Genomic DNA, 24,175 nt, shown 5'->3' with positions numbered 1-24,175 from the left:
AGCCCCCCCTGCGCTGGTAGCAGGGGCACAGATGATACTGTGCGTGCTCCCCAGCTAGAGGGGAGGGCAGAGGGTGGATCAGCTTTCCTGTCACCAGCAGAGACGACTTCCAGAGCAGCTTGCATGAATCATCTGGCGCACATGCACGCTCAGAACTGTTAAATATGGACGGTGGGGGTGGGGAGCTGCTAACTAACAAAAGCCGAATCGGGGGTACGTGATTTTTATACCAGGTGTGTCTAATTCTGTCCTCAGTGAATGAGTCTTTGGGTTCCTTTTAAGGGAACCTTTTGAGCGACTTCCCTAAAGACAGCCTAGGGCTAAACTTCGGACAGAAGGCAGAGACCCAAGTTACACAGGGTGATGTGGTTAATATAAGCAGCTAATCAAAAAACAGATGAGCTCATCGGGACGTGGTCACACATTTTATTAACATTGAATGCTATTAACATTTTTGGTTTACTTTTTAAAACCAAGCTTTAGGTTCTTCTTTCCAGAGTGAGTGTGTTTACAGCTGATGCTCAGAGGACAGATTTGGAACACCGCGTGCCCTTGCCCACACTTCCTTTGGAACCTGCTTGGAGACAGGGTGCTGCATTGGGCGCACGATAGGTTTGACACATTGCGCCAGTTCTTACCCACAGAGGAGAGAGAGAGACTGCAATCCCCTCCCCCCCTCCAGGATGCAAGTTCTACCTCGGTGAAAAATAAAAATTAAAGAAGATTGTGATCAAGCAAATGGGACTACAAAAAACTCCGTCTTAAGAGGTTCAGAGGTTAAAAGCTAGCCAACAGTAGCTATAAAGGGCTTCTAGTGTGCAATGGAGCTCTGTGAATACGGACTCAATGGTAGGTGATATTTAATCAATACGAAGGCATGTCTCGCTGTGATCTAAAAAGCTAAAACTCGGTATGTCAGTCAAGCAATAGATATTTACATCAGCTTTTTAGATGCAGTGAACTGCATGGGCCCTTGCTCTGCAGACACCATATGTATCAAATTCGACTGATAAGTCAAGAAGTAAATGTATGGAAGGCTAAAAAAAAAAAAAAATTAAAAGTCAACTGAAACTTTGTACCATTAAGCGAGGAGATACATTGACTTTCGCTTCACCGAGAAGCTGCATATGGCCGGCTGCTCACAGTGAAGTCCCCACAATCAGGGTTTATGGAAGGATGGGCTGTCATAATTTGTAGTTGAAGTTTTCAAATCTTTCTTCAGAAATTGGTCATGATTACATCTCATCTGAGCCCCAGCCAGCTGCTCTCTCCTAAGGACGGCCACTTGTGATCCTGGCTCAGGCAACCATGTCTTCTTGGCACAGCCGCTCCTGCAGCTGGAGCTGTCTGGAGAGCAGGAGAATTTACTACCATCGGTCTTCTTCACCAGGAGCACATTTGCCTTTGGTGTCCAATTATGACTTTTTCCAATGAGAGCTCATAAAAAAGTAATTGGCGACCGCAGTTCTTTGGACCCTGGACGGCAGCGGGCTCAGACCACAATCGTCCCATAGAATTTTCCAGGGCTCCGCAAACCTGCCAGCCCTTCACTCCCCCAGGTCGGTTTTGAATCACCTTCTTCCGAGATGGAGAGGCAGGGCAGGCACTCGTTCCAAATGTGTTCCTTAGTACACGGCAGGCGCTTGGAATAAGCAGCAGAGAAGCTCCTCGGAGCTCTTGGCAGAGGCATTTCTGGATTCTCTTTACGTTCCTCTGCGTGTGGCCCAGCCCATGAGAAGCAGACAAGCCGGTAGAAGCCACACATTGGCCTTCAACATCAAGGTCAAGAGACCGTGGAAAAAATCCACAGTGGGGACCACCTGTAACACGTCACCCAGCTCTTGATGGTACAGTCCTCTACTTTTTTCTAGTTACATCTCATGTATTAATGCACCACTTGACAAATATCAATTAATATCTTCTATAGATATAATCATGCTCTCCCCTCCCCAAATATAGACAAGTTGTTTGCTTCTTTATTCTCCCCAGCCTGCACTCCACAGTGCTGGCCATGTAGCAGGGAGGTATAAAGCGAAGAGCTCAGTCTCCAACAGCTCTGCACCCACCAGCTAATGGGTCCCTCATGCCACCTGTTACTGAGCAAGCACGACAGATGTGTCCGATGATGTGGCCACGGCAGTATGCCGAGAGGTGTATGCCGAGAGGTGTCTGACAAGGAAACAGGTTTCAAAACAGCCCGCACCCCCTAGATATTTGCACCTGCTCAAACAAACTCTTTCCCAGTTGGTTCCATCACCAGTCAACGTGGCGATGCAGCTGATGGTGGGGACACTAATAGCTCAAAGCCAGGTAGACCCCTGTAAGTCTCATCTGACACTTCCATTAACATTCAGTAAGAATGTTCCATGCATCTGGTCTCTTACTACTTTGGCAGAACTATCATGTGTAATCTAAATATGCAGGGAAACTCATTCTCTTTATACAATGAAGTATTCCAAGATCTATGCTAAGTGGTAGGAAATAAATATGAGCAAAAGAGGCTTGCGTGTAAACAGGGAAACTAGGAAGTGCCCTTAAGTGATAAAGGGCTTATGCTAGAAGTTTGTCCAGGGCACACTGAGGACCCACAGGAGGGAATGGTCCATTCTGTCTGGAGGCGGTGATCAGAAAAGATTACACGGATGAGGTGACATTCGATCTTTGTCTTAAATGATGAGTAGATGATGGGGTGAGGAACACTGTGCTCAGAAGAGATGAATCACGAGTGAAGACACGGTGGTGAACCAGCAAACCCTTTCAGGGGATCCCGAAGTCACTTTGCGTGGCCGAAGCAAAGGGGGTAAGGAGGCACAGGGAGAAGTAAGAATGGGAGAAATGTGGGCAAGATCATGAAAGGCCTTGTGGGCCAGGCTAAGGAGTCTGGGCGTTTTCTGTAGACAAATGAGAGCCATTGAAAGACTTAAAGGCACAGAGACACATAATGAGAGTTTTGTTATAGAAAGATCACCTTGGAAGCCATATTGAAGAAGGATGAGAGGAGTAGACCCAGAAAGACATCTCACTCTCCTGCTTAAACTTTTCCAAGAGATTAAAATAAAATAAAATAAAATAAAATAAAATAAAATAAAAACTCCTCGTTTCCCAGAATGGCTGTTTACTTCTCCATGCCTTCTTGAACCACTTCCTTCTCAAGGGAATACTACAGTCTCAGGGGGCTTTGTCAGCCTCTCACAGGTGGCGACCTTCCTCTACCTTAGGACCTTTGCATTTATTTGCTGTTTCTCTTGCCTATGGTGCTTGTCCTTGGGCTCAACCCATGACTCTCCTTTCTCAAACATGAAGTCTCAGTTTTAATCTCACCTTCTTTTATTTTAATATTTACTTCTGGTTTTTTAATTATTGTCTTCCGCCCTCTCAAATAGCTTTCATCAGGGAAGGTGTCATCCTTGTCTTCTTCCCCGACATGTCCTAGCTGCTGAATGAATGAATGATATGCCAAACAAGAGACAGTAAGGACCTGAGCTCTAGTGAGGACTCAGGAGGGGAAGTGGAATAAAGAGATGAAAGGCAGCGAAAACTGATAATAGCTTGATGACTAAATGGATGCGGGTGGAGGGAGAGAGGAGTAGGCATGGTATTGAGGTCTCTGGCTTGTGTGAAAAGTGGTTGGTTATCCTTGATAGAGACAAGGAATGTAGGAGAGAAATATCTATGAGGCCGTAAGTTCAGTTTTAGGGATATTAACTTTGGGACATTCAGGGGTAGAAGACTGGGAAGCACCCAGATACAGGAATCTGGAGTTAAGGAGAAAGGTCCAAAGCAGACCTACATATTTAAGAGTTGTCAACACATAGGGTACTTGAGGCCAAAGGAAAGATATCAGTTAAACTGGGGAAGGAAACTGGCTGTGAATGGGAGAAACAGGAGGGGGGCCCTGGCTCTTTTTAAGAATAGGTCTCCTCTGTGGACGTCTGGGCAGGCCTTCCTCGAGACTCTATGGGACAGTTGTTCCCACTGCTGGCGCGGCAAGTCCCATGATGTCAGAACTCCAGCAAGCATTTCCAGGGGCCTCACGAGAGGCACCTTTCTGACCTGGTCTCCCTAAGAGCAAGGGCTTCCGCCACCCAGCCGGCCAGCGGAGGAATGAAGTTCAGAATGGTGTTTGAGCTGCTGCTTTGAATGCTTGAGCAGGAATTTTATCAACGCAGTATGTGCACTTGAGACAACCAAATCCCCAGGCTGAACACGTACTTCCCTTTCTGGAGTCTTCTCTGTGGGGTTACATTCTGTAAAACGGTCTAGGCCCATTGTGCCCTTCCCTATTTTACCTGTTTATTTGAATAAGGTCTATTTCAAGTGACCATACTTGAAACTCATAAACAAAGAAAGGAGAATATAAATGATAATCTTCTAAAAGTAACACCACAATTGGATTTTCTTTCTTCTAGTTTTTTTTCTCCATAAGCTTTACAAAGCTTAGTTCAAATATATGTATTTATCATATTTATGTGTGTGAGTATGTGTGTATTCACTTCCTTCCTTCAGACAGAGATACATATGTATGTGTGTGTATATATATAATTTATCTTGCTTTTTCTTTTCTTTTCTTTTCAAGATTTTTTTTATTTGAGAGAGAGAGAGAGACAGCAAGAGAGAGCACAATCGGGAGGGAGAAGCAGACTCCCCAGTGAGCAGGGAGCTTGATGTGGGGCTTGATCCCAGGACCCTGAGATCATGACCTGAGCCAAAGGCAGACACTTAACTGACTGAGCTACCCAGGAGTCCCTATTTTGCTTTTTCTTTAAGCATTATCTTTTAAGCATTTTTTTTTCCATACAGCTTCAGCATTTTGATGACTGTACAATAGTCTTTCCTTATTGGTGATAACAATAAAAAGAAAAAAACTGTTGTATATTAGCTTGCTTGGGCTGCAGTAATAAAGTCCCACAATCTGGGTAGCTTAAACAACAGAATTTGTTTTTTTTTTTCTTTTTTAAAAAAATATTTTATTCATTTATTTGTCAGAGAGAGAGAGCTCAAGCAGGGGGAGCACGAGGCAGAGGGAGAGGGAGAAGCAGGCTCCCCGATGAGCGAGGAGCCTGATGCGGAACTCAATCCCAGGACCCTGGGATCATGACCTGAGCTAAAGGTAGATGCTTAACAGACTGAGCCACGCAGGCCTCCCCAGAATTTGTTTTCTCACAGCCCTGGATGCTGGAAGTCCGAGATCAAGGTGTTGGCAGTTTGGGTTTCTTCAGAGGCCCCTCTCCTTGCCTTGCACGTGGCTACCTCCTCCCTGTGTCCTCATGTGGTTTTCCCTATGTATGTGCACATCCCTGGTATTTCTGTGTGTGTCCTAATCTCCTCTTCTTATATGGACACCAGTCAGATCAGGTCAGGGCTTCCCCTAATGGCCTCATTTTAACTTAATTACCTGTTTAAACACCCATTCTCCAAGTATGGTCTCATTCTGGGAGCGTTAGGACTTCACCGTCTGAATTTGGGTTGGGATGGTGGCGATGGACACAGTTCAGCTCATAATACCTCGTGTATAATTTTTTCTCACCTACATTTCAGAATGTTTTCTTTGGATAGAATTCTAGAATACGAATCACTGGGTCAAAAAGTAAAAATAGTTGAAGGCTTTTGAAAATCGCTTTCCCGAAAGAATGTAACCACTGGTACTACAGCAATTCACTTGAAAAAAATCATTTTAAAATAAATTGAACTCAGGGTTCTGTTCAGCTGTATCTAACAGAAACTCATCTCCAGTGACTTACCTCAATAGGGGTTTCTTTTGTGACTGAAAATGAAGCCCAGAGGCTGTCTAGGATTTGTGCCACAGCTCCACAATGCCGCCCATGTCCCAGGCACCTTCTCTATTTCCGCTGTCCCATCCTCTCTGCCTTTGCCGTGCAGCTCTCATGTCTGTGGTCTCTGCTCTTGCTATCCTGTCTGCTTCCTACCCCAGATCGCCCATGCGGGCTCCTTCACCCCCTTCAGATTCTTATTCCAGTATCACCTTCTCAACCAGATGTTGGCTGGCCACTCTGATCTAAACTTCCCTCTGCTTCCCTGCTCTCTTTCCTGCTTTACTTTTCTTTAAGCACTTACAGGTATTCAATATATTACATATTTTAATTATTTATGTTCATCTTCTTTCTTGTCTGCTAGAATGTAGACTCCCTGAGGGCACGGGGTTTGTCTCTTTTTTCTTTACTGTATGCACACATGTGTGCACACACATACACACACAGAAACACACACACACACACACACATGCAGACACACACTTCTATTCCCAGGAAAGACTTAGCCCCAACTGACCCCCCTTCCTTCTTTCTTTCTTTCCACTCACTCTCCCTCCTTCCCTTCCTTCTTGCAACTTCTGAAGCGGCCTCCCCAAGGCCAAACAGGAAGTTAATGATGGAGCCGCAAGAAACCGAACCCTGGTTTCTTGGGTTTTCTGCCCTTTCCATCATTCCTCAACAAGAATGTCATCCACTCTGAAGAATCCGACTGATAGGTTTAGACAGAATAGTTTGCTGGTTGAGTTTAGATTTCACAAAGCTTTCGAAACAGAACGCTGACCGGGCCATACTTTAAAGTCAGTAGTACAGTATTTCTAAATCCTCTAGTGTATCTCCTGACATTTCTGGGGAGATAGAAGAGAGAGACTACGGTGTGTGTTTGTTCCGCCATCTTTATTCAGTTCCTGACTGATCCTGAGCCAACTTTCCCCAAAATTCCTTATAAGGTAAAGCATGATCTACATAGGATGTTAACACTGGTGTACGTGGGAGGTTTAAAAAAATGTATTAGAATGTTCTTATAGGTGCACAACATATCCCTGGAAGGATACACTGCACGCTATCCAGGGTGATTGTGGGGAGGGGAAGTAAGAGGCTGGGGGAAGAGGTGGGGGGAAGGACTAGTCACCATGGGACCCAATTGTACTTTTGAAAATGATTGCAAAAAGATAAAATAAACAGAAGAGACAAATTCTTCATGTTAGCCCATTGTCCCAAGTATAAACTACTCACTGTTTCAACTGTGCAGTGCTACCAGTCATATATCCTACCACATCCTCATATGATCTTTCAGACCTTATCTCCTAAACGTTTCCCCTGTACATTCTGCTCCAGCAACCAAGGCCTTCTTGCTAGTCCTTGAACAAGCAGAACGCAGTGCTACGCAGGGCCTCTGACTTGCGTTCCCTTTACCTGCAAGCCCCCTCCCCCACAAGCCTCCTCCCCCACAAGCCCCCTCCCCCACATCTCTCATGGCTCAGTCCTCAACCTCACTCAGGTCGCTGNCAGGTCGCTGCTCAAATGTCACCTCCGCTATTGTAAATGTACCTCAGATCTTTCTTACTTTCTGCTCCCCTCCTTCCATTTTACTCAGTGCTTGCCACACTTACGTTGCTTGTTTCCTTGTTCATATAAGCTCCACAAACACAGTCCCTGGTTTCTTCACCGCTGTGTCCTCAGCACCTAGAAAAGGCACTTAGTGAATATTTTCTGAGTGAATTAGTGAGTGCATGAATGAATTCCATCGAGGAGCTCAATGCAAGCTAGTACTGAAACTTTCTAGTTCAGGGAGGGCAAGTATGCTTCATTCTTTTACCACTTCTGGTCAACCCGTGGAGCTGCTTGGAAAGCTGTCTTGAGATGCCTTGGAGATTCCAATTTAGGTGATGAGAGCCCTGTGGTCCATTCACAGTGTCCACCATGGTCTCAGGAGGGAAATAATGGCACAAAATTCACAAAATAGCAACCCGGGTTATCTGGTAGGCTTGGCTAAAGATATGGCTTAGCCATATCAAAAGCATTTAGAGTCAAATGTTCATTTTGAAGAATGAAGTATGTCAAACAAACAGCAAGACAATGGCCTTGTTTCACATGTCATACGTTTGCCCGACTGCATTATTTTATTGCTGGAAGGTTCACTGTTGAAGAGTCTAGATCAAATTTTTGGAAAAGTCAAACATTAATTAATTAATATTTTTTAAAAATTTATTTATTTATTTGAGAGAGATAGAGATATAGAGAGAGTGAACATGAGCACGAGGAGGGAAGAGGGAGAGGCAGAAGCAGACCCCCCGCCCAGCAGGGAGCCTGACGTGGGGCTCGATCCCAGGACCCTGGAACCATGACCTGAGCCAAAGGTGGACACAAACAACTGAGCCACAGGTGCCCCAACATTAATTTATTTTTAAGCAAAGTTATTTGATTGGCTCCAAAATTTGGTAGAGATTGTATTTCAAATCATGAATTTTTACTAATTCTAGGAACTTTTTCAAAATTAACAACTGTAGTAGTCCAGTACATGACAAAGTCTGGATTTTTAAATATTCAATTAGATTTGGAGCATTAGGTGGGACTCTTGGTTCCAAGCAACAGGAACAACTCAACATAGCTTAAGGGAAAGGGAGAACTCCACAAGAGACTCCTAGAACCTCAATTGAGGGTTTTACTTTCTCAGATGTTAGCTACCCTCAGGCTGTAGGGAACCAATTGCTCAGCAGCTCCTAGAACTCTTACTATTCTGTTTTTTCCTTCCTGGGAGTTTCATTCTCTCAGAGCAATCTTCTCCACCAGCCATTGGCTGGCTCACACCAAGGTTTGACACACACAAGAGTATCTGCACTTTTTTCATCTAGTCATAATTTGAAATATTCCAATTAAATTGACTAATTGGCCAGACTTGGGTCACAGATTTATCAACTGAGCCAGGTGGGTGAGACGCTGTGATGGGTTCAAATGAGAGTAAGTATCCATTGGCAACCAACTGACCACACCAGGGAGGCAGGGTTGCAGAAGAACATGGAGATTCCCCGCTGAAACCAGAGCTGGGGAGGAGGGGGAGGAGGATTTCTCAGGAGAGCTGTGGTGTGGCGAGGGGGCCTTCACCAACGGTGAGGTGTGCACCAGTGCGCTGAGCAGACTCGGCACTCTCACCAGTTCTCCATAACTTGGGCTTACACAACTGCCTCAACCCCTCCCAACCTCACACCAAATGCTCACTGGATTTTTTCTCCCACATAGTCACTGGTGAGCCTCTTCAAAATCAGTGACTTTGATGGAAATAATATCATTACTATTTTCTGGAATTCCTGAGCTGCGCGGTGGGCACAGACTGTGCGGGCCAACGGCACCTTCTTCCCAGAGTCACCTGAAGTGAAGTGGGTGGGGAGCTCTTTTCTTCATGAATTATTCCACCTGCAATTTGCTTGCACATTATTTTACTTCCCTTTTCACATCTGTCGCCTGGCTCAGTCCTCTGCCACCTGGTGCTGTCTATTATTTCTCTTTTCCTCCATATTTAACAATGCCATTGCCATTGAGGCCATTCTCCTTTCGCGGGGCAGTCCCAACCACGCATCTACTTACTCGTAAACAGTCATGATTCCTGCAATGTTAGCAACGGGAGGGCCTGCAGCATCCGGTCCAACCCTTTTATCCTATGCGGGAAGAAATGAGGCCAAATGACCACATCTGACTTTCTCAAAATCACCCAGTATATTAGTGGCAAAGCACAGCTAAACTCTTGGTGTTTTCTAGTTCCTAAACCAATGATGCACCCAAGAACTGGACAAAGCAACCAGCAAAAAATAGAAACAGGGGTGGTACAGAAAACTACTCAAGCAGCGTCTCAGGCTCTTTGACCAAAATCCCCCAGCATCATCCTGCTGTTTTTATTCTCTTTTAAAATAAATATGTTCCTTTTACAGTCCCATGCACTGCAGGACCTCTCACCAAGACAGGGCAGGCCTCCCCCAGCTTGCTCAGCAGATAGTTATCAAACCACTATCATGTTCAATGTGGAATGCAAAAACAAAAATCAGAAAACAAACCCCAACCAACCAACCAACCAAACAAAAAACCCATTAATTATGGTCCCTACCATCTGAAAGTTTTCGACTGATTTGGGGAGAAAGGCCAAAAATATTTGATCAGGTTTGGGATACAAGGACTGTCAGAGAGCAGGACATGACGCCATCAAACAAAAGAGACCAGGCTTCTGAATGCTGCCCTTACTCTTTGCATCTGATGATCATTGTACATAAAAGAAAGTGTAATAAAAACTTCCCCCAAGCTGCATAAAGACGCCCCTGAATCTCCAGTTCACAGGGTGAGAAAAGATAATTATTGTGGAAAAGGGATGGACATCAAATGCCAGGATTTCAGAGAATAAGAGTGTTTGGGGAGACTTAACTGACTGGGCTCTGATTTCTGCCCCATTTTTAGAAAGGAGACAGACATCATCAACCCCTCATTTGACATACAAGAAACTGAGATCCCGTAGACTGGGAGGGAACTAGAATCAGAACTAAGAATGCCTGTTTTGTCAACTTTCAGATTATCATTATGGAAACAAAGGATGCCACCATTTAAAAAATCAAATAGTACTATAAGGCTTATAACAAAAAATAGTTTCTTGCTTCACTTGCTGCCGTCACCTGAAAGGCAATCACCTGGACTTTTAGCCTAAAGCTTTCTTGTGCTCTTTACCATCTTAGTTTCATATATAATGCTTATGTGGCTAGTTCTTGATTTTTCCTTCTATGGACATCTTACTTTGGAATATGAGATTTTAGCTCTCTTACTCCTTTCTAGTTACATAACAATTTTTATCAAATCAATATTAACGTTTACATTAGTATTTATGTAAACTTTGTTCAGAGAAGAACCATGTAGTACATTGTGATTACTTTTTCTTTCCTGTGTAACTTTTGGTTTTTCCTAGAATTAATAATTGCCTTTTCATTGTTGTTGTTTAATTGGTTTTCTATGTATCTGTCACTAATTCACCTCCCAACTTTCTGATAGAATTATAAAATTCTTTCTAATACATTCAAACACATCAGGGGATCTCCCAGTTTCTTTCTTTTTTTAACTTGGATGTTTCCATATCCAGCAGTCTTGCATTTCTCTGTCTGCCAGCTCTGGTATGGACTGCTTGTTCCTTAGGATTGATGTACAACTATTATTCTGAAACTTTCCTTCATCTTCATCCTGGGAATTCCCTCTACCTCCCTCCTGTGTTAGGCCTACATTTTTTTCAGGAATCTGGTTTGTATTTTCTAGAGAATAGGTGAATGGGAAGTGAATTTTTGAGACAATGCATGCCTGAAAAATACCTTTATTCTATCCTCATGATTAGTTTATACTTTGGTTGAACATAAGGGTCACAATTGTAAATCATTTTTCCTTTTTCAAGGACTTTTGAAGGCTTTGATGTCTTTGTCCCCTTACTGTGCAGGACTGCTGTTCAGAAGTCTGGTGCCATTCTGATTCCTTGACTTTTCTGAGTATGACCTGTTTCTTTCTCTCTGAAAGCTTTTGTGATCTTCTCTTTACCCCTGAAGTTCTGAAATTTCACTGTGATGTTTTCATTCACTCTGTTGAGTACCCATTGGCCTTTTTAATTTGGAAACAAATGTACTTCAGTTCTAGGATTCTATCATGAATTCATTTCTCTGTTTTTTTTTCCTTTTGCAACTCTTATTAAGAAGATGTTAAGCCTTCTGGATTTGTATCTCATTGCTTTCATCCTTCCTACTTCCTAATTTTTTTGTCTTTCTGTTTTACTTTCTGGTAGATTTCCTCAATTTATTTTTCAACTCTCCCATTGAATTTTTTTTTTCTGTCTTATTTGTAATCTCCATGAGTCTTTTTCTTTGAATGCTCTCTCTCTTTCTTTAAAAAGCATCAGAGAACACAGTATCTCTTTTTACTTCAATATGAAAGTTTTGTGGTTTTTTTTTTTCCTTTCCTGGGATTTTCTCTGTTTCTTCCAAGTTTCCCTCCATTTTTCCTCATTTGTTTGTTTTGGTCTGTCTTTGGTTTATCTTTGATGTTGGAGGATTCCCTCAAATATTTGATGGTCCTTGATGGTTGGTTCACAGTTATAAGTGAGGCACTAAAAATCTATTTGAAAGTGTTGAGCATATGTGGGAGGTTTGAGGACAGGTGGGCTGTACCGAAGCCATTGCACTGTGAGAAAAATAACAGATTCTGTAGATTTTTTCTCTTGAGCTGGACAGTTTCCCAATGAGATTACTCCTCCACACTCCTGCCTGGTGGTGGGAGGGTGGGAACTGGGGAGGTGTAAGCCTTTTCCAGCATTCTTCAAGCCAAGTTGGATAAGGGAGATGGGGCACAAGTGGTAGCATTACCGTTCAATATCCAAGCTTTCAAAGAATCTGCCCCTCGTTAGTAAATTGTCTTATTTCTGTCCTTGGGGGATCCTAGCTCCTAAGCCTTGAGTCTATTGTGTTTAACCTCTCAGTCTTCTTCCTCCTCACACAAGCTTTCAACCAATCTTCCTGTTTTTCTGCCCCACCCAAACCAACACCTGCCCTGCCACCCCTTTCAGAGGTTCCTGGTCATCTAGTCCCTCAGCCTGTCTAGGGCTTGGAGATGCCAAAGATCTGGTTTCTTGTTGGCTTCCAATTCTTGCAAGTCTAGGTTTTTCTGGTATGGTAGCTTAGTTTCCACTTATCACAGCTTTTGTGTTTCTTAAAGTTTTAAAATTTACAGTTGGTTTTTGATGCTTTCACATTCTCTTGAAACTTTATGATCCTTTCCTCCATTTATTGTCATTTTAGTGAAGGTTTAATAAAATCGTGTTCAGTAGCCCATGCTTAACTCTGATTTCCATGTGCCTGCTTTGAGATCCACTCTTCTAGCTTTCTTCCTTTTCTCTCTGTCCTATTTTCTCTTTCTTCCTTCCCTCCCTCCTTCTCTCCCTCCTCTCTTCTTTCCCTTCATTTCCCCTCCCTTTCTCTTTCTCTTTCCCCTTCCTTCCTTCCTTCCTTCTTTCCTTCCTTCCTTCCTTCCCTCCTCCTTTCCTCCCTCCCTTTCTTCCTTCCTCTCTTTATTTCTTTTAGAATGCTATTCTTCCCTCCTTGAAGGACCTTGGGGAGCCTGCTGTTTTCTGTTCTTTGAAATACTTTGAATATAAATAGCACCCTGGACTCTGGCTTTAATTTGAACACATCACATTTCTGCAGTGGACTTAGAAATAATAACATCCCACAGAATTTGTGCTTCCTAATCTCTTCCCTTCATTGTGGTTGCTGAGAAAACTCCCTTTGGTATTTCCAGGAAATGGACTATTATCATTTCATCCATTTCAAGTCTGGCAATTTTTTGTTCATAGCTTGGGTTCCAGAACCTTACGTAGGGAACATAGGAGAGGGCAAAGAATATATACTCTTGACCAGCAATAAAAATGAGGCCAGGGTGAGGGTGGGAACAGGTGTTAATTACTTGATGAATTAATTAAAAGTTATGTATTGAGTGTCTACTATATTACAGGTACTGTCATAGGTACAGGGGATATAAAAGTAAGACATTCAGAGTTCAGTGGTATGACCAATAAGCGAGTGCATAGAATATACTGTGATAAGAATACTTCATGCTCAACAAACATTAATTCTGTGTCTACCGTATGTCAGGTACTGTACTAGGCACTTTCATTTTATTAAGTCCTCAAAATATCATTATGTGTTAGGCATTATTATACCTGTTTTACTATAAGGAAACTGCCAAAATAGAGGAATATACAAATAACGACGAAAACAGAGATATGAGGCCTCTCTTCGGGGCCTCTTGGCCAGGCAACCAGGGGTACACTCTCCCGGAGGCTCTGGGGAGCACCAAAGATCTGCCTGCAACTGGGTCTTCAGTCCTGGCAGCACCCAGCACCCTGCTCCTCCCTTCCACCTCCAACTCCAAGGAGGGTGTCCCATGTAGGACTTGAGGGAGAAAACAAACTCTGCAGGTCATCAGCAGGATTTCTGAGCACGGTCGTCAGCACGGCAAAAGTGAGGGAAAAATAAATCCTGAAAGCCTGGAACTAAAACTGTCCCAGACCACACGAAATTCTTAGATGTGAAGTCCTTTTTCTTTCTCTCATTTTTTTTCCCTTTTCTTTTTTTGCCAGTAACAAACATTCACCAGAGTATTGAGACACTAGTTTAGGAATGGCCCGCATGACAGCTGATGGGGAAGGGGTGGGTGGAGGTGAGGTCCAGAGAGATTTTTTAGAAAAGCAGCTCAGCTGTCCCCCAGAGGAAAATCAAGGGGGTCACGTGGGTGAATTGGGGAGAGGGATACACACACACACAGGCACACACACGAAACTCTCTGAACTTAATTAGCTTTTCAAACTCTCTCTTTGAAACAGGAACTTGCCTTGGGTCTCCTTAACCGAATCTTGTCTTCCTCCTGGAAGTCACCTTGTCCTTTGGAGCCGTCGGCCTGCAGGAGGTGGCTTCCTCTGACTGGTGAGAAGCTGGCGCCTTTGTGCAGAGAGCGCTCGGTCTTCCAAAACCAGGGGCGGGGTAAGTGGAGGCTGCAGACCTATGGGGGGGCCCCCGCCCGGGGGGGGGCTACTCTCAGTTTGGTCACCCAAGGATTAGATATAGGAGGCTCTTTGTGGGGTGGGGGACACCCGGACAACATGTATCAAGAAAAGGAAGTGGGGGCGGGGTGCAGACAGAGATTTTGCCAAATTACAGATGGAGCCGACTAGATCCAGAACAATTCCCAAAGGAGGTCCTCCCACACCCACAGGAAGGCCAAGAAAAAAAAAAGCTTGAAATTCAAATTATTTTTGGTGCTTGGGAGATGAGAGGGGAGGGAGAGAAGGCAGTGGTAGTAAATAGGAACAGAAGGGGGAAGAAAAAAACGGGAAGGCTTGCTGGTATCTTTCCTAAGGAACAGCTCAGGAGAGCACCAAATAGTGCAGGAAATGTAGCTGGCCTCGATTAATATTTTCTATTATGTGTCCACGGGCAAGACTGGAAAGGAGAATCGTCACAAATTTTATATATGTGGTTTCTGCCCTGAAAGCAGAGGCTGCTCCCCCTTCCCTCCTGTTTTTAGCCTTTGCTTTTGAGAGGACAGGACAAGAGATGTTTTGCCCACATTGTACCCACACGCTGTCTGCTCCTCTCAAGTGCATTTCACTGGCCTGGTTTCCTCCAAAAGCTTCCTGCTTTCATGATTGTTGTCATTGCTGTTGTCATTTCTGGTGACGTTTTTTGCTTTGGGCTCTAAGGATGGAAACAAAGTTGGGGGGAGAGAAGATGGACGCCATGATGACAGTTGAGAAAACAGTAACTATATCTGAGAATTAGGTGGAGGGAGGAATAAAAGACCCTGCTCCCTGGCTGAAGGCTTTATTTAGTCTTGCCCGGTCTTCATGTTTGCCGTTTCTTGAAGAGAATGATTTGGATGAGATAAGGTTGCCAGAGAGAGAGATACGGGACACCCAGTTAAATTTGAATTTTGGATAAACAGCAAAACAATACCCCCAAAAGCTGACTTTATGGTGTATTTGAAGTAGTTCTTAAATCACCTTACTCCAGTGGTGTGTAAATGGCGAGTGCCTACAGGGTAGAGGGTTTGAAGGGCTTCAGTTTCTAGATCCGCCTGAGGTGAAGTGAGAGCCTGGTGTCACACTGGGTCTTCTCTGCTCCCACCCTCCTGGCACACCAGCCCTTCCTCACTTCTAAAAAAGGAAAGAAAGGCATTGTCCTAGATTGTAAAAACCTCCAGGGCCAAGACAAGGAACAATTAGACGTATTTGTGTTTGTGTTGAGAAAGCAAAAGGCTTTACGACTGAGATGCCAATCATTTCACAAATTAGGTGGTTTCCAGTTTATTGTTTTCCACAAAACCTGGAGAAAAACCCAATCGAGTTGACTACTGACAGATCATTAAAATAATTTTTTAAAAAGTAGGCTTTGTTTTTTTAGAGCGGGTTTTTAGGTTCACAGCAAAATTGAGCAGAGAGTACAGACAGTTCCCACATGCTCCCTGCCCCACACGCAGGCACAACTTCCCCTGTAGAGTAATTTTTGAAGGAAGGTCTCTAAGTGGTATCTGACCTATAAGGTGAAGGAGTCCAAAGAGTTGAATGACATTGCCAAATTTGGCACTGCCGAAAACAAATCTCAAGCTTCCTGGCAAAGGTGGACTGGCCACGAATCTTCATGTGGGGCTGTATTCATAGTGATTGAGTCATTCCAAGTGCACCTCTGAAGCCATAAGCCCAGAACTATGTCCCTAGTTTCCTTCCTTCTCGTCAGCCCTGGATGGACTTTGTCATAACAAAACTCCTCGCAGCCCCATCTGCTTATTAACGTGAACAAGGTTTCTCAGTGCTTACATTCATAAAAACGAGAAATAAGGATAATATTGATGCTAAACCTGTTCATTCTTGCAATAAGTAACAATAGTGGGTGGGTATTTGAACTAATTACATATGTATGTTAATATATACAAATACCTGTATGTAAAAAGCCACCCTCCTCTATTAGAAGAGATAATTCTTTTTTTTTTTTTAGAGGAGATAATTCTCATTAGGAGGATAATTTCCAACATTTTACTCTTTTATGTTTAATGATCAATAAAATACATGTTTATTGTGTTACTAATAATTGTAATAATGACTTAGGAAATGTCTTAATACCTTCCGGTCACAGCATATTTTTGAAATTGTAAAATCACTTTACACATGCATATTTGCGTCAAAACATATGATAAGGTAATCAGTAAAAAATGTCCAAATGATAGATGTTCAAATAATAAAAGATGTCATAAATATATATAATATTTGGAGACAAATCTTTAAGGGAAGTGGAATGAAAATATAGTCATGGAGGAGAGGGAAAGATTGAACATTTCTGTTAAAGAACTTCGTGTTCATTTTGAAAAAGGAATGTCGGTGTCAAATTACTATGGTACTTAGATTCTATTGGATGCATTAAAAAGGGTGATAAAACAGTTTTATTTTAAAACATTTGATGAAAACAATCTGCAGACTACATCCTCTGCAAGCACTCAAACCTATGATGAAAACTTAAGAGACGTCAACTTAAAATGTGTGAAGGGATACATGGTCTTCAGCATTTTTTAGGGGTGTAAGTGAAGAAAAGTTTGAAGACCTCTGTTTCTATCATTCTCTTACTAACATTTCTGTTCAAAATATAGTACTTAGATTTCCAGATCCTTTACAACTTTGCACAATACAAATTATAGGCATCATTCTACTTACAGTTTCTGAGGTGCCCTAGTCCAAAGCTCTGGGTCCCTCCCCGTGCTGCCCATCTATTCTCAGCTAGGTGGTAGTTACAGGGTCATGCACAAGGGCTTAAATTGGAGAAACAGAAATAAATCAGCCCCTAGACCTCACAGCTGAACTATTTCGAGAATACGGAGTTCCATTTCAGTGGCCATGATTTGACTCATGGCATACTCAGTAACGTGTAATTACAAGCTGCCTTCAACGGACTTCTACTGTAATGCTTGCTTCTCACCTTCTGAATATGGGGGAGCCACAGCAGCATTTTATGGTAACGAATTGAAACCATCTAACCACCCCTTATGTGCACCCTGTCATAGGAGAGTGACTGTCTTGAATGCCAGCCCAAGGTTCTGGAGTTTCTCCAAGTATCAAAAGCGTGCTTTTTAAGGAAGGCAGAGAAATGGATGGAAGCAACCATATGCCCCAGTGGCAGAGGAAATGCACATGGGGGAGGGGAAGCTCTGTCCTAGGGATTGTAGCCTTGGAGGCAGGAGAGCAATGAAGCGCCGCTTTTCATATCAGAACTAAAAACTAAATGTTAGTTCACCACAAGTTGAGTACTGCCAGCCACAATATGTGAAAGTGTGCTTAACCAGCGTGTGGGCTTCGCAAGTAGCGATGCCTTTGTGCAGCTGGGGTCAAGAGGGATATGTTGACTTTTAAAAATGTATCTATTTAAGCACAAAACTCTCATAATATTTTTCTTCGTAGTTAAATGTTTTATTTTGAGATAATTGTAGATTCACATGCAGTTGTAAGGAATAGATCCTGTGTACGTGTAACCTTGGTGCGCTATCACAACCAGAATATTGACACTGATACAGCCAAGAGTCAGATTTCTATCAGCACAAGACCCCGTGACAATCATTTACTGGTTCACCATTTCTATAGTGTCGTGGTCGTTTCAAGAATGTTATATAAATGGAATCAATACACAGTATGTAACCTTCGGGGACTGGCTTTTTTCACTCGGCATACTTTTCCGAATATTCATCCTTGTTGTTGTGGATATCAGTAGCTTGTTCCCTTTTCTTGCTGAACAGTATTCCACGGTATGAATCCACTACAGTTTAATTATTCATCAGTTGAAAGACATCTGGGTTCTTTCATTTTTGGCTATTATCATAAAGGGCCTATACTCATTCATGTGCAGGTTTTTGTGTGGTCATGTTTTCATTTCTTTTTTTTTTAAATTGAAGATTTTATTTATTTATTTACTTATTTGAGAGAGAGAGTAGGGAACACAAGTCGGGGGCAGAGGCAGAGGCAGAGGGAGAGGGAGAAGCAGACTGCCCGCTGAACAGGAATCACGACTCGGGGCTCGATCCCAGCACCCCAAGATCATGATCTGAGCAGAAGACAGGTGCTTAACTGACTGAGCCACACCCAGGTGCCCCTTATGTCTTCTTTCTCTAGGATGAATGCCCAGGAGAGCAATTACTGGATCATGTGATGGTTGAATGCTTATTTTTTAAAGAAACTGCCAAACTGTTTTCTGGAGGAGCTGTACCATTTTACATTCCCACCAGCAATGTATCATGACCCAGTTTCTCCTCATCCTCACCAGCTTATGACATCGTGGCTATTTTTTATTTTAGCCATTCTGACAGATGTGTTGTGGTATCTCGTGTGCAATTTTTTGGTATCTTTTGTGTCTTTTTTGTATTTGTTCCCATTGTTATTGAGATATAATTTTCCATTGTTATTGAGATATAATTGTATTTTTCCATTGTTATTGAGATATACTTGAGACATACATGATGTTGTATTAGTTTAAAGTATACAATATAGGGGTGCTTGGGTGTCTCTGTGGGTTAAACGCTTGTCTGACTCTTGATTTTGGCTCAGGTTATGATCTCAGGGTCCCGGGATGGAGCCCTGCATCAGGCTCCACACTCAGCGGGGAGTCTGCTTGAGATGCTCCGCCTCTCCCATGCCCCTGCCCCCACACCCTGCTTGCACACACGTGCACGTGCTCTCTCTAGAAAAATTAAAAAAAAATTTAAAGTGTAAAGTACAATGATCAGATAAATCGATCAATATAATGATCAAATCAATAAATATTACAAAATGGTCACAGCAATAAATATTACAAAATGGTTAACATCCATCACCTCACGTAGCTACAAATTTTTTTCTGTGATGAGAACTTTTAAGATCTACTCTTCTTTCAACTTTCAAACATATGATACAGTGTTGGTAGCTGTAGTCACCATGCTGTATATTATATTCCCAGAACTTATTTATCTTGTAAATGCAAGCTTTTACCTTTTGACTACCTTTGCCCATTTCCTGCTCCCCCCTCTTACTCTGCCTCTGGCAACCATCCATCTGTTCTCTGCTTTTATGTTTGTTTGGTTTTAGATTCCACATAGAAGTAAGATCATACAATATTTGTCTTTCTCTGTCTGACTTACTTCACTTAGCATAGTGCCCCCAAGGTCCATTCATGTTGTCACAAATGTCAGGATTTCCCTCTTTTTTATGGCTGAATAATATTCCGTGTGTGTGTGTGAGTGCGTGCGTGTGTGTGTGTGTTACATTTTCTTCTGGTATAGCTCATGCAGATATCTCTTTGAGGTAGGGGTTTTGCTTCCTTTGGCTATATACCCAGAAGTGGAATTGCTGGACCCTATAGTAGTTCTACTTTTAATGTTTTGAGGAATCTCCATCCTATTTTTCATAGTGGCTGCCTCAATTTACATTCCCACTAACAGTGAACAAAGTTTCCCTTTGCTCCACATCCTTGCTAACAATTGTTAACTTTTGTCTTTTTGATAACAGCCATCCTGACAGGTGTGAGGTGATAGCTCATTGTCGTTTTGACTTTCGTTTCCCTGCTGATGAATAACGTTGAGCATATTTTCATATACCTCTTGGCTATTTGTATGTTTTTTTTTGAAAAATGTCTAATTTCTAATCAGATTTTTGTTTTTGCTGCCTAGTTATGTGAGTTCTTTATATATTTTGGATATTAGCTCTTTATCAAATACATGACTAGCAATTATGTTCTCACATTCAGTAGGTTGCCGTTTCATTTTGTTGATTGTTTCCTTTGCTGTGCAGAAGATTTTTAGTTCAACGTAGCCCCGTTTGTTTATTTTTGCTTTCAGTTGGAGCGAAATCTAAAAGCATCATGGCCAAGACTGATGCCAAGGAGCTTGCCCATTATGTTTTCTTCTAGGAGTTTTATGGCTTCAGGCCTTCAATATTTTTAATTTCTACAATTTTATTTTCACCAATTTTTTCTTCATAAAATCTTTTGTATGGGCATTAAATATTAAACAATTTACTGTTAATAATATTTATATTAATAATTATTACATAATGCACATGATATATTTTAAAAAGGTAAAAGAGTGTAAGTGAATCCTGTCTCCTACTGCCGTCCTCAGAGGTGGTCTCCTCCCCACAGGCCACCACTCCTACCAGCAAAACCACATGGAACTTTCCACCTAAAATAAAGGCACCAAGATCAACCACTTTTTCCTACTCTAAGGTCATCACCAGGAATGAGTGTGGGGTTAACAGAGGTGAGAGTTTGCTCTTGCTACATTCCTTGATGTCCCCTGGCTTCCTTTCTTGGGGTCACCTAACTGGATAAAAGTGTCTAGTAACAGGAATAGGAACACACTTCCTATAGGGAACCTCGTAAAGAATGTACATAAATGGGGCGTCTGGGTGGCTCAGTTGGTTAAGAGTCTGCCCTCAGCTCAGGTCATGATCCCAGGGTTCTGGGATTGAGTCCTGCATCGGGCTTCCTGCTCAGCCGAGAGTCTGCTTCTCCCTCTGCCCTTGTTCTTGCACAGTCTCTCTCTCTCTAATAAATAAATAAAACACATACAACCTTTGAGAATTCTCAACTTTTATTTCCCTGCCTTTGTTGTCAGCTAATCCATTTACAGACATATCCTCTTGCCTGTGTGTTTGGAATTCCATTCTGGAGATTCAAGTTGCCAGAAGGGTGCCACAATCCCTATCTGTCTTTTCAGCAAGCCAGGACTGTGACATCTTCTGACACCAGACGCTGGAGGGTGCATTTGGCTACTTAACCAATTAGAACATTCAGAGCATCATTAAGGATTAGGTGTAAGGATAAATTTAGCTCGTTATTGTTTAATTACTAAATAAAGGCTTTAGCCTGGACTGGGCTTAATTCTCCAGTCTTGTGTTACACTTCATTTTAATATAGTTTGATAGACATGTGGAGTCATCATACAAGTTATGATGAAATTTGAAATAAGATTCCTGAGCCAATTACCTGTTTCCAATGAGTCATAATGAGTTTCACTAGATCTCAGGGTTCAAGTTGGTAATCAGGTTCTGTACATCTTTTCCAGTGGCAGGAATTTTAATGTGAATGGAAACAAATTGGCTAAAACTTTTTGAAAAATATACCCACAGACTGACAATTTGTGGATAAAGTTAGTTCAATGTTTTGTTTTTTAAATCATAAAGTAGCTACGAGATCTCTGAGGTAATTTTTAAATTAAAATCTATTTATTTACTTTTAAAACTAACATTTTTTTTCTAATCATAAAATACTACAGGCTTAATAAAGAACACTTGGAAAATTCAGAAATATAAAAATTTTGAAGTTTCACCTGTAAACCCAACTCAGATAGTTACGGGTAACATTTTTAAGTATATCCTTGCAAAACTGAATGCTTTTATTATTGAACACACGCACACACACACACACACACGCACACACACACACCGATTATCTCTGGCAGAGAGAGCAGTGTTTGGGGGACATGAGTGGAAGAAATACTTGTTCAATCTTACTCTTTTGCACATTTTGATCTTTGTACTGTGTGTATATTTCCTAGTAGCAAAATATTGGAAGGACATACATCTATAGCCAAATATCCTTTGTGCTTTTCTGTTGTTTTGTAATCATCAGCTTGGGTTAGGAACCACTGATATGAAAGTCAACCCACTTCACTGACTACCCCAGACATCTGTTGGAATAAACTGGACAGAGTTCATTCCAGTTAATGACTTGGACGATATTCACCCACAAGTACTTCCTAATAGCAGTCCCAACCCCGCCCCCCTTAGGCTCATTGCTGAGGAAACGAATTATGTAACTCGTCTAAGCAGCTCTAAAGTTCACTATAGTGTTAAAATACGGTCATGGATCCAAAGCTAAGGTATCTATTCCTTCTCTCTCTCCGATTCCGCAGGCCCAATCCTTCCCATATAATCACAGGGCATCACTGGGGATGCAGGGATCCGAGCAGTGCCCTGCACTTATTCAAACTGACGGAAAAACAATGCCATCAGCATGAATCAATAGGAATGGTGCATTTGGCCAGCAGACTGTTAGTTCTGGGGACAGGATGTGCACTCAGTTTTTGAGGTTTATTCGTGTCAGATTTAGCTGTATAGCAATATCTTCCAAACTTTGTTACTAGGAAATAATTTTTGGCATGTGTATGTATGCAATGCATGTATATATGTATGTGTACATATGTGTATAAAAAATACTACAGACTTGGTGGCTTAAACAACAGACCTTTATTTTCTCACCGTTCTGGAGGCTGGAGTCCGAGATCAGTTTGCCAGCATGGTTGGGTTCTGGGGAGAGCTCTCCTCCTGGTTTGCATTCACAGGGCCTTTCTTTGTTGCACATGGAGAGAGGGAGAGATCTCTTCCTCTTCTTTTTTTTTTTTTTTAAAGATTTTATTTATTTATTCGACAGAGATAGGGACAGCCAGTGAGAGAGGGAAACAAGCAAGGGGAGTGGGAGAGGAAGAAACAGGCTCATAGTGGAGGAGCCTGACATGGGGCTCGATCCCACAACGCTGGGATCACGCCCTGAGCCGAAGGCAGACGCTTAACCGCTGTGCCACCCAGGCGCCCCTCTTCCTCTTCTTATAAGGTGACCAATCCTATCGGATTTGGGCCTCACCTAATGTCCTCACTGAACCTTAATTACCTCCTAGAAGCCCTGTCTCTAAATGCAGTCACAATGTCAGGTCTTCAACATATGATTTTTTGGTTGGGGGCATCATCCAGCATAAATACATATTTATATTTTACGAGTTTGAGTCTATATACAAACTTTCAAATGTTCCACCAATGTTTTGTCTTTTTTGATTTTACCTTATTACTATCCCATTGCCAGTTTCTTCCACTCCCCATTTTTCCTATTCTCCAGGTTCTGAGAGTTTGAGTCAAGACATAACCCTAGGTGTTGGGCAGGGTCACTGAACCAGGATTCAGAGCTCGTGGATTCATCTCATGCCTGACCATGTGATGCCGAGATTGTATCTTTCTCCTTAATCCTGAATGCATCCATCTGTAAAAGGAAATTAATAATCTCTAATCCTGTGAAAGGGAGAAGAAGGAATAGTTAATAATTTACCATGTAACGTTAGCGCTTTGTAATAAAAGTTTCAAAACGAAATGCAAAGATCTTAATCCAAAGGCATCATGCTGTTTGGTTCTTTTAAGTTTAACAGACAATCTCAGCACTTGCCATGTGCCTTGAAAACATTAACTCACTTAATCTCAACGACAATGGTATGAGATAGGTTATTTGCTGTCACCTCTTTCCCCATTTTACGGAAACACAGAGAAGTAAAATAACTGGTCCATGGTTAGGCAGCTAATTAGTGACAGTCAGGAGGCAAATCCTGACAGCTTGGTGCTAGAGTCCAGTTACCAAGCAGTCACTATGAAATCACTGCTTATTCACTGCGAATTGTGTCACTTCCTTGCTCAAAACCCTTCAGGGGCTCTTGAAGCCTAAAATAATAAATACAACTCATTAGCTTAGCAATAAAGATCCTCCAATGACCTTTCTTTCCCATTTTGCTCCCCATGACAATCTCTCATCTACCCTCCCGGGCTCCAGTTGAATTGGACTGGCCACACTTCCCCGAATGGATCCCATGCATTCCTGCCCCTACGCTTTGATGCAGTCTTCATTGGGAAGCCACCTGTTCTCACCCCCTCTCCACCTTCTACATCTTACCTCTCCTGCAGGGTCCTCCCAAAGTGCCATTTCCTTTGCACATTTTCTCCCGCACCTCCGAACCCCAGCTGGTTTGATTTTCCCACAGAATTGTATCTCTGTTCATCAATCTGTGTGCATGAGTTC

The 24,175-nt window shown here is 42.4% G+C and overlaps 2 long non-coding RNA genes across 4 annotated transcripts; both read right to left on the bottom strand.

The window, feature by feature from the left end:
• Positions 1-339: 339 nt before the first annotated feature.
• On the bottom strand, positions 340-9,428 carry LOC109490562. 3 transcript variants are annotated; one of them, XR_004621933.1, is made up of 3 exons: positions 9,354-9,428; positions 7,382-7,454; positions 340-2,776 (listed from the first exon to the last, which is right to left on the bottom strand). It is a non-coding gene; the product is annotated as an uncharacterized LOC109490562 (long non-coding RNA). The 3 variants fall into 3 exon arrangements; XR_004621931.1 differs by having other exon boundaries at positions 340-1,820; XR_004621932.1 differs by having other exon boundaries at positions 7,382-7,921; positions 9,354-9,426.
• A 4,866-nt stretch (positions 9,429-14,294) lies between these two features.
• LOC117797083 lies at positions 14,295-17,912 on the bottom strand. The gene is made up of 3 exons (XR_004621934.1): positions 17,035-17,912; positions 15,334-15,486; positions 14,295-15,028 (listed from the first exon to the last, which is right to left on the bottom strand). It is a non-coding gene; the product is annotated as an uncharacterized LOC117797083 (long non-coding RNA).
• Positions 17,913-24,175: the final 6,263 nt, after the last annotated feature.

Source organism: Ailuropoda melanoleuca, chromosome 18 (genome assembly GCF_002007445.2).
Source record: "Ailuropoda melanoleuca isolate Jingjing chromosome 18, ASM200744v2, whole genome shotgun sequence".
Taxonomy (NCBI): domain Eukaryota; kingdom Metazoa; phylum Chordata; class Mammalia; order Carnivora; family Ursidae; genus Ailuropoda; species Ailuropoda melanoleuca.
Note: the sequence above shows the minus strand (reverse complement) of the source record. Positions and strands in the feature narration are given on the sequence as shown.